We start from the raw sequence: 11,894 nt of genomic DNA, 5'->3' as shown, positions 1-11,894 counted from the left end.
TTTATTGTGTCAATCAGTTAAGAGTATTGGATGGATAAGTCATAGATAAGGCTGGTGTAATTATTAAGATGCAAATTTGTCCGTCCCCGTATGCACCAACGAAGCATTATTTGTGGCGTTTTCTAAAAATGACTTCCCTTGCGAGAAAGATTTGAGTCACGCTCAATTTTATTTGACGCCGTAGAAATTGCAAGGCAGTTCAGCGTGATTGTGAAATTTCAGCGTAATTATCTATTGCATATCCCGAAATTGGCGATGAATAAATGCACTTCTTCTTCCGCCGCGCTGCCAATGTCCTCTCCATTTCGCCGCTGACCGCTCAGCGACGGCGTGTTGACGTCACCCGCTCTCACGTCTTCCAGGAGCTGTTGTCGTCTCGAGTGCGCCCTCGAAGAACTATCGTCTAAACGAGTTGGAGAAATCTTGCTTAAGTCTATTCTAGTCCTGTTGGCGCTATTTTTAATATCTATTTAGATGTGAAATACGGAAACGAATTTTACTAAAGATCGACGTCGTTCTATTGGAAAATTACTAGCTGGACAGTCTCGGCAGAGTTAAAACACGGCTGCGATATAAGGGCGAGATGGTTTTATTGCCAGAGAGAAAAGGAGTCTTGACGGGGATTCTAGCTAACAGATAAAATGTTGGAAAGGTACAGCCCATAGAGAAACAATATGAAAAATAAAGCAATGTCCTTCAGTCGACATATGGAAGATGACCTCCAGGTAGACCTGGGAAAGTGATACTAGGACAAGTGGAAGAGTTTTGCTATTTAGGCAGAAGAATCACTAGGGAAGGAAGAGGGATATGTGTAGTAAGCAGAATAGGGGTGGCGGAGAAGGCTTTCTCTCGGAAAAAAACTACGACTATAGACCAATAGTACAGCATGGCCACAAGTAAGTAATATATTATGGAGCCTTATTTTCTAGGGGTGTGACTCTAGGAGAAGCTAAGAAATGGAGAGCGGGTGAATGACGAAAGTGAAATGGATATTGAGTGAAGACTGAAGGAGTATTTGGAAGAAGAATTGCAGAAGAGCTTTGGGAATACACCAATAGAAGAGGGTCAATCGGGAACATCTTGAGGCACGATCGCCCACGGAGGAAACAGTGGTCGATGGAAGCGTATTTAAGTGCGCGGGCGAAAGCCCAGGATGGACCACTACCAGTCTTGGAAGCTGTCGGCGCGAGGGAGATTGGAGGGAATGGCAGATTGGAGCGGGATAATCCTTGGGAAATGTACTGCCGACCAATCCTCAGAATTGATTGGTCGGCAGATGACGACGGCGTCGGCGGGGTCTTTCGCCGGGGATTGGTGGGAATCGACCCCAAGCAATTTGACACGTGTGGCTACACACAGTGGAGGGACTTCCTCCGCCTGCCCCCCCCCTTTCCCCCCTCCCATCCCCACACTCTCACCCCTCCCCGCCGCACGGTTCCGCGTCGCTCTTCAAGTGTTGCACAAACAGAGGCGGCAACCCCTCCATTTCCCCTCTGAAGCGAACCTTCCGGGGTTGATGACCATCCTCCGTTGGTGTGGACGGGCCGCGGACATCCCCCAGGTGTTGGCACCCCTGCCGTCGGGGCTGGCACCCCAAGCGCGTCGAGGGGGGCGTGACGCAACAATGCTCGACCGCGGCTCGTTCCGTGGGCCGACCTACGGTGGTCCGCTCCTTCCCTGGGCATCCTGTCGAGTTGGCTTTACGTCCGTTGGGCAGCGTCAAGTAGGCGGAATGGTGATCAATCCATTCAGGGTCTCAGGCGGTCCAGGGATATGTCGCCTGAGGGTTTTCATTTGTTTATGAGTACTTCGGGGAGCAATGCCAGACGCATGGCATGAGGATCAACCCCAGGAAAACCGAAGTAATAAGGATTTCGAGATGTGGATAGGCTGAGTTGAATATGACAGGAGGAGGGAACAAACTGGAGCGGAAGGAGCAGTGCACGTATTCTTGCGGAGCATTCTTGGTGCCAAATTGGTAGAGTAGTTGGAGCATTTTGGTGATTATAGTGGAGTTGGTGAAAGGCATTTGCGACAAGGGAGTTGACGGCAGGCATACGAAGCAAATATGGAAAGAAAAGATAATTGTAGAACCATCATCAGTGTTTCAATCCTAGGATTGGTTTACTGCAGACCTCCATTCTACTCTATTTAATGTCAATGCCCTCATTCCCTGATACCTGCTCTGTTTTACGTCATTAATTTTTCCTATGTACATGTCTCTTGGTCTTCCTAGTGGAATCTTCCTTTCTATTTTTCTTTCTATTATATTCCTAATCAATCCAGTGTGCCTCAATTTGTGTTCAATCCGTCTATTTATTTTTTGCTGTAGAGTTTTCCATATGGTCCTATTCTCTTCTGCTCTTCTATACACTTCCTCGTTCGTTACTTAGTCTGTCCAATTGTAGAATGCGAGTTGTAAATTGGAAACTTTTGAAATGTGCGCTAGGAGGAGTTATGTTTTGGACGGAATAGAAGGTTATAGCGACAAATGTTTTTGAATATAGTGACGGGGAAAGTTGCTAGGCGAAATATGAAGACGGTATAAAAAGTGGGCGGAGGTAATATTGGGAGTGGGATGTCGATAAGTTCGAATGGTGTCGTCGTTGAATGCGAATATCTTCTAGCGGTCCCATTCATTACACTTTGCTTCGCTCGCCACGCCTCGTACTTCTGGCATGCCATTTGCGGTGTTCGTATGCTTAGTGCAGTCTGAATTCCAATAGCGACGAGGGTGCGGGCGAGATCTTGAGGCAATCCGCGGCAGAGGGTGTCACGACCTCGCGTCCACGGCGCACATTTCCGGGTTCGCCTCTCGGACACACTCTGCCGCAGCCGAATATTCTTTGACGTTGTTTTTTCAGTTCACAGGTATTGTTCTCCCGCGTGAGTCGGGAGGATTGCGTGCTGGTTTTAGACGCGCGTGGTCGGTTCGTCACGGGTGAGGTGGGATGCACGCGCTTGTCTTAGAGATGCGGGCCATAATTCTCGCGTCTTTAGGGAATGAAGCGGCGTCGCTCGAAAATCACGCGTCTTTCTTCAATCATACTTTTCGGCGTCGGATTTCTCATATTTTGACGGAACAGTTCACCGATGCACGTGGGAAACGTGCATGAGAACGTTGAGAACTGGAGTTGGAGAGTCACCCATTGAACACAGAAGGTCGTTCAAACATAAATCAGCGAATGGTGGATGGTCAAGGGAATCTCAGTGGTCGGTCCTATGTAGAGTCAGTTACGTCCACGAGCACAGCGAAGTCGTTTGTTTCGCGGCTTGATGACGTTAGTTTTGTGAAATAAAACTAAAGCAGCTTAAAGCTTATTTATTGATCATGGGTATTTTACTAGAATAGATTAAGGGTAATGTCGATGCATTTAAGAGGTTTGAAAAAAATAAGCAAGAAACAAAAAGCAAGTCATTTGAAAGTCTGTAACATTCCAAAGAAGACAGATTTTCCAGGTTGCCAAATGTCTCGGATTTAATGATTTCGCACGTTTCCCGTCACTAGTGACGGGAAGGGTCTCGGAGGTCCCTGGTCAATTTGAGGTCCCCAAGGACGGAGCCCTTGCCCTTTCGGCGGGGTCACCGCTTTCATCTATCTCCCCGAGAGCATCAGGGCAGGATTCTGACCATCGTCTCGTATTTTTCGTGCATTGCTTAATGCGCGCACGCATGTATGTACTCCTTAGAAAAGAGTGAGCCTTTGTTTGCTGTACTAAATGGTTATCTAAGTGCTTAAGAAGTCCTTGGATGGCTCCGCAAGCCATATAGGTTGCTTAACTCGCGATATACCCGTACTGCACCAACGGCTTTCAGTCATCCGGTGGACAAAAGCACACAGTGAGCATCCGAGGAAAGTTCTTGTTCGGCGGAGAGACGGCGACTCGAACGCCTGCATTGAGGGACTCGAAATGTCGAATGATGTCGACGGCGTTTCCCACGGACGATAGCCACTCGATTCGAGCCCCGCCTTCGAAGCATTGCCCCCCCCCCACTCCCCCAACCCCGGCTTCGCATACCGTCAGCACTCCGTGCAGCGCCGGAATGCTGACGGCGCCTTCTCACCATGGTTGCAGCCGCGCTATTAATAGGGAATCGTTCACACCCAATGTTTCGTGCGAAAATGATAGCACTGCACCTTGCTATGCGCATGCCTGTGGCCTCAAGTATTTGACGAACATTATATTCGTCGATCACTCGTAACCATGCTGTGGATTTTGTCCATCATTTCAGAGGCAGTCACTTCCACGAACGGAGTTCATCATTTGTGGTCGTACGTACACGTTTAATCTCATTTACCCATTAATGGCCGTGGCAAATACAGACGGGAGCAGATGTGCCGTGCACTTCATCCAACTCGGCATTGATCTCTTTTTCGGCGCTAAGCCTTTTAAATAAGTGTTTAATCACCTCACGAAAATATTTTTTTCCATTTTTCTAAAGAATCAAAAGTTTGTTGCTTCAATCGAGTATGAAAATGAAACCACGTGCTGGAAATAGCTGACATTTGAACAGCTGTCTCTTGAGAGATGAGTATTACTGAAAACAAACCTTTTCCGATACTAAGAGTGCCATCTATTGGATTTTCTAAGGTGTTATTAAGCGACCCACGTAGATTATACGTTTCACGTGACGATAGATGATACCACGTAGATAACGTACGGTAATCTATCGAGGCATTAGTCGTCATTTTGGCACCATTACAACGGTGATTGGTTGCCCCAGACGACGCGTCGTTATGAATTGCCAACATTCCCACGCTGCACGATCTTCAGGCGTTATTGGCGGCTCGAGCGGAAGGCAGCTGTTGATCGTGGGATGCTTACTGCACCCACTTTGTAATGCGCAATGAAATGTGCCATGTAAAACGCACTTTGGAGTGTTGTAAGTCTATCTCTTGCCCTCTTCGCCTATTGGAGCGACAACTGGTCACGCAAGTGACCTTGTCACAATTGGGTTTTCGCAACCTTTTTTTTCGTAAATATAGCATATGTGTATCTTCTGGTCTAATATTCAAATCATTCAATTCCTCAATGAAATCTTTCTGTGCCGAATCTTCCAAACGTGTTGACCACGCCATTCGGCAAATACAACGAACAATCTCTCTTTCGATTTGTCATCCCAACTTCCCGCAACCCGACTATTGAACCCAAGATTGCTTGAAGCGTACCCACGTGTATGTCCATGATGAGTACGTATTGGACACCTTCAGCATTCCAAAATCATTCATTTAACTCCGAGACCTTTTATCTGCAGTGATATGTTTCCCATTTCTTGATTCTCGAAATTCCATCATTGTTATTTTCATACGCGTAGTGGCATTTCCAATTTCGGGCAAGAAAGCGCCCGAAAGCATGGTCGCTTGATAGAAGGACATTAATTGAACGTATTCAATAACTATCAGTGGATCTGAAAGCTTTGAGGCGTAAGGATAAACGAATTTCGAACTCTATTGAGATGTGGGTTTGTAGAAGGATGAAGTGTTGGAAGGAGAGAGCGACGAATTTTTCTATGTGGTGAAGGGGGATGTGTGGGTGGTGAGTGACTGGGTTGAAATCCGAAGAAGGCAGAATGAGGGGGTGGGGGAGACTCATCAGGAGGTGGAAGTGGGTCCTTGAGGAGCGAGATGGAAGGCAGGCGGGTCGGAGGGAAGGGTGAGTCACTACGAGAAGGAGGACAGGGTGAGCGATGGGAAGTTCTGGATATATACTCGTACGTATCTTACGAGTTCGTTGTTTGAAGAGAATCTCCGTCCTTAGAAGAACATTTTGAGCTTGGGAAAGAGATGGAAATCCGAAAGAGCCGAATCAGGCACATGAGGCGGTTTTGGCATCGATTCGTATCTTAGCTCATGTATTTTTGCCATCTCTACGACACTGGTGTGTGCGCCTATATTGTCTTGATGAAAGATGACTTTCTTCCTCGCCAAACCTGGCCTTTTTTCGTGTATCTTTTGTTGTAGTTCGTCCGGAGGTTTGCATGGTATTGCTCAGTTGTTTGGCCTGTGGGAAGATAATCTTATCCACAAAATCCGTTTCGCATCCTAGAAAACTGAAGCAATCACCTTTCCGGGCGACCTTACTGCCTTCGCTTTCTTTGGTGGTGGTGAATCAATATGTTTCAACTGCTTTGAACTCTTTTTTGTCTTTAGATTATAGTAGTGGGCTTAAGTTTCATCTGTGTTCACGAAACGGCGCAAAAATCTTGCTGGTTGCTTTTAAAACGGATTAGACATTTCGGAAATTTCCATTCTAATGCGTTTGTGATCCTGCATCGAGTCACGTTACCCATCAAGCAGATAATTTTCTCATATTCAATTCCACTGTTAAAATGTGCTATGCCCGTTTTAGTTGACATCCCTACAGTTTCAGCGATTTCTCGTACTTTCATTCGACGATCTTCCATGACCATCTTATGCACTTAATTTCTGGGGTAGTTGCACATTTTGGCCGACCACTACGCGGATCAACATCTAAGCAGTCCCGAACGAACTTCTACTCGTTTGTCCACTCGGCATCAGTTGAATATGAAGTAGATTCTCAGAGTTCCTCAGAGTATACTGAAAGTCAGCATGGCTTTCCTTTGCTTTCCTGGCTTCCTTGACGAAGTTATTGATCACTACTCGAATCTCAATTGTTTTCATATGCACAAATCAGTAGACGTAAACACAAACGGAGAGGCGTCCGCACCAATGATATCTTTTCCAGTGCACTGACGTGTTACCTGTTTACTCATTAAGGATTACCTATTACTATGCAGGAAACTCGTTACGCTAGCGCTGACATTTGGTGGTGATTCCAGAAACATTTTTAACCACCCTCGTATTTGTTCTCAGGGATCGTCGAAAAGCTACCCTCGACGGGTACATTACCTTAAAAGCAGCGTGGATGAGGGTTGTGTGTGTGTATCGGGGTCGCCGCTGTGAACCGAGGGAATGAATCGGCCGTCGCAGCCCAGCGATGCCCTCGGAATGAGGTGAGGGCGGGGCGGGCGTGGCCTTCCCGACGAGGGGGTGGCGGCTCCCGCGTCACTTGCTCCCCACCCCCCCATACAGTGGAAGGGATCGTCGAGTGTTGACGGCGGTACTGTTGTTGCGACAGTCGATGAAAGCCAATTAAAAGGCGAATGGACAAAAGGCGATCTACATCGACGGATATCCCTGGAAGTCGCCGCAAGGGCGCGTGGTGGGGAGGGCATTAGGGCACTGTGCGTAAAATTGCACTGTCACGTGCATAGAAATGTGTATGTGTGTTTATGTATATATATATATAAATATATATAAACACACACATACACATTTCTATTCACGTGACAGTGCAATTTTACGTGCAGTGCAATATTTAATATATATATATATATATATATATATATATATATAAATGTATGTATGTATTTTTTGTCAGAGCTTAAGAGGACGCCTCGATAGCTTAACTGGCTGGCTATTGAGGCGATTGACTGTACCGGTTATTGAGAGATCTGGGTTCGAATCCCAGTCAAGGCGAATGATTTTGACACTCTGAAATTGTTGCATTGAACTGCACATTAGTGGATGACTCCGTTAAAAGTTACTGTTGCGACATCTCCAGCTGTTTCTTTGGAGATATATATATATATATATATATATATATATATATATATATATATATATTATACATATAATATATATATTATATATAAATATATATATATATATATTTTTTAATGGGGGTTGCGGTAGCCCAGGGGTTGAGCGTTGTACTGCTGACTGGAGGGGCCTGGGTTCGATTCCCTGGAAAGCCTCTCTGGGTAGCTGCAGCTCCACCCTAGCTATGTGATTTTTCGGGTACCAGATCTTCCTGGGACCCGAACCATAACCGGAGCAGGGAAATGAACTGGCCACCCCTACCCCTACGAAAATGTTTTAGTGTTTAACTTGACTTGCAACATGCAGCGGTAATGTAGGCCCACATATCCTCGGTTCTTGATAATTTTGCTTGGGAAAGAATATTTAAATATTGTAAAAATTATTTAATGTAAATATATTGTTAATGATGGCCATCGAAATACACACAGTGGATGGCCAAATGTCCTCCTAATATAGAAACTTGCATATATGTAGTACACGTATAGAAGCAATGAATACACGTTTCCTTTTTTTCTATATCATCTATTTGTCGTAGAATCCTTGTCAATCGGAACACAGAAACAATTAAGCGGCGGAGGAGCGTGGAGTGGAAGTGCTTTGAAAATAGTCATTCCGAGAAGGGGTTTCATTACCGGGAAGCGAAAACAAGAGGCTATTAAATTTGACGGCGGTGAAATCGCCGATCGTAGCGAAATGTGTCATCGGGCTCATTCGGAGAAATTCCCTCGATGGAGCGAACTTGAAGGTGGGCCATCCGTCGATCGCTTCCCCCCCCCTCATACTTCATGTGTCGATTCGCCTATCTGGTGGTTGCTATAATGGTCATCAAATCCACCAATTGCGACATCCAAAACGAACTGCAGTAATCAACCCAAGCGAGGGTGTCTAAGTTGCATTGAAAGTGTCGTGTATATGTCATTTCGATGACAGTTTCTGAATATGTACTCCTAAGTTCCCTCTGTCCATAGACAGGGAATGGAGGAAGGGTGGTGAGAAACCCGGTGTCGCGGCTTTAGCCTTCTCTTAATGAAAGGCCCCAAGGGATGCACATTTTAACGTCCCATCCGACGGACGGGAAGGGACTCCACGAAGCTCCTCAGAGCACGGGATGACTCTGAAAAATTATGCAACCTCCTGGATTTGAACCCGGTTCAACGTCTTCGGGCGGGGGAGCCGGTATGCACACAACTGCGGTCACCGCATCGACCCCCGCTTCCTCCTTCGTCTTATGACAGCGGTGAATTATTGCCACCATTATTATTATGGATTTACGGTACTGAAATATATACATGCTGTTTTCAATAAAACCTGATTTCTTGTGCGAAATACGAGTCGTTATAGTGTCAGCGTAACAGTGTCTACCCGCCTTCGTTTGTGAATTCATTTGTGCGAAGGAGAGGTCAAATCGGGTGAATCGAATGCCTCAGGATCAATCAAAAATAAGTTTTAGGTCACGTTTCAAAAGTTAATATGAACTTTTAGGGGTGCTTTGAAACTGAATATTCACACTTTATATGTCTGCGAATTACGAATTGATGTTGGGTGTTCCATGGCTGAGTTTACAAAATAAATCTTGAAGTTTACGATATAACCTTCCTAAAGTTTTACTTTATCAATTCCAGTCGATTTAAAAGTCCCACCTGGACACTGCGATTAACCCAAGTCGGGTCGGCAAGCTGCAATGTTCTTATGCCAGCTCATCACACTTTCATACAATCGATGCTTTCGACGAGGCGAGGGGTGGGTGTGTGTGGGGGGGGGTAGACTTGGCATTACGTATGTATTCCTTTAGATACGACGAATGGACGAACCCCTCGTGGCAAATATTCGCTTCCATCCGCTCGCCGTCCACCGTGGCTTCTTCCATTGGCTGTAAACATATCGGCTTGTCCAGCGGATGTCTGACAGGCATCTTATTACCCAGGAATGGATATAGGTACACGGGTGGATGTAGCGCATGTGCGTGATGAATCCTAAATATCTACATCTACTTAATACACCGCAAGCCGCCGCAAGGGCGTGTGGAGGGGGGTGTTAGGACACCACCCGTAATTTAGAAAAGAAAAAAACCGCATGCAAAAACAACAGAATCATACATCCACAAAAAAAACATGGCATATATTCATGCATGAACACTTATATGAGGACAAATATGTTCAATACGTTACACGCGTTCTACATGCGCTTTCGGCCAATGGGGACATACATGCATTGAGCGTGCTTATCCACACCAGAGCTTGTCGATTTCAAACTGAAGTCAAGGAGACGGCAAATTTAAACATTAGTTAAAGTTTGTTGTTTTTTGGGGGGAGGCAACCGACAGCTGTGTTCATTTGCGCCATTAGTGATGGATGGGAAAGGAAAGGTGGAAAGAAACCCAGCGTCGTCATTAGCCTACACTTGTCGAAAGGCGCCAAGTGGTCCGCAGTTTAACGTCCCATCCGACGGACGTCGTACTCACTCGAAGTGCTCTCCACAAAGAACGTCAAGTAGTGATCGGGATGTCACTGAACTATATTTGTTGGCTCCAGGATTTGAACCCGAGTTCTCTCGGGGGGAAGCCTGTGCATAAGTTAGTGTATGGATGTGAATGTAAGAGTAATTTCCAGTGAAGTCGTATTTATGACAGTTGTGTCAATTGTTTTTTATCAGTGACCTATCAATATACATCTGTCTACACTACATATCCGTAGATACGTGTATCTATCCATCTAATAGATTGTTAGTTAGCCTTGGATAGGTAATATCCATTGCCTACATACATGTACACTCGTGAATTGAGCACGTTGAGTACAATGCGGGTGTCCATTGCATGAATGAATATACAGCCGTCCAGGGGACCACTCCTCAATGCCCGACTACCAAGGTCGCCGCCATCATCATCTGAGCAACCCCTCGGCGACCACGGTTTTGCCGGAACACCGTTCGTTGGAAGAGGCAGGCGTTTGGCCTCCGACCGCAGTGACCCTGGAATGCGTGGGCCTCGTCATGGTGGGTGGGCAGACTCCTTATATCCGACCCCTTTGTAACCATATAAGCTCTCAAACTGACTCTCTGGCTGAGGAGCACCGTGGTGTGGCCAGTGAGGTCGAATCCATCTTATTTCATTCCTGACTCTCCCCATGCAGTGGTATCTCATCGTGGGTGCATACTTGCAAAAGACACCAATTTTAAGCTTCCATATAATTGGTATTATGTACTACAGTGAAATTGTTGCTGATATTCATACGGGCATCGCGCAAATGAAAACAGCTACATCTTTATATATAAACTTACGAATACCAAATGACCAAACATAATTACCTCTCATCAAGTCAATATTTTTCGTGTATGATATTAAATAGCAGGTTATTGTTTGGCTTTGTATTGTATTGCAATGTCGTGTATATCTTGAAAATATTGAAGCGTACTCGTTTTTTCTTTTGCGGCTAATTTCCTAAAGCTTTTATTTACTTTTCATTAGTCCGAAAACAGCACTTCGGCCTTTACATCGGACTTTAATCAATGAATAACAAAATTACAATTACATTCACTCAAGCCCTTGGTGGAGGAAAAACCACCTGGGCGGGATTCGAACCCGCGACCTCTGGGTTGGTAAGCGAGGACGTTACATGAAAGTTACCACAAGACTCGCTCATTCGCTATCTCCCGAAGTAACTCCTTTTAAGTGTCGTCATTGCACCCCCTGCCAGCCACCGCTTCGTGCGCCATTGTGACGTCACTTCCGTGGGCGCTGGCGTCGGTCGCTTGCCTCTCTCCCATCGCCTTGCACGCACGCACAGCGACGCCTCCCGGTTCAAGAGCCGCACACCCTCCCCTCCCCCACGCACTCGTTGGCCACGTGGGCCCCGGAGAGGGGGCGTGGTCCCTCCCCCCCAGCTTTCTCCTCCACCTCCCCCCCCCCTCCGCTCCAAAATCATCAATCTCCCGCCGTTGCGGCCTGAGACTCCGGCGCGCCTGCTCGGTGCTGCCATCTGGCGCTCCACTGGAGGAACCGCGTCCGCGCCCTCCTGCGGCGCCCACTTCGAAGGGCCGTCCGCCGCGTCCACGTCGCGGACTCACTCCAGCGTGCATTCAGAGTGTGCTGGGCGTGAGTCTCCCTCAGAGGAGGGGACGCTTGACACAAACAAACTCAATTGCGCATGGATTTCATGGGCGTTGATTGTGCAATATACTTTAAACTACCCGTTCGGCATAACATCCTGTCTTTCAGTCTGTCCGTATTAGAGAAAATTTCCCTGAATGCCATTGGTTTTCGATTCACTCAATG

This window comes from Hetaerina americana, unplaced genomic scaffold (genome assembly GCF_022747635.1).
Source record: "Hetaerina americana unplaced genomic scaffold, ioHetAmer1.1.p SCAF_5, whole genome shotgun sequence".
In the NCBI taxonomy this organism is placed as follows: domain Eukaryota; kingdom Metazoa; phylum Arthropoda; class Insecta; order Odonata; family Calopterygidae; genus Hetaerina; species Hetaerina americana.
Note: the sequence above shows the minus strand (reverse complement) of the source record.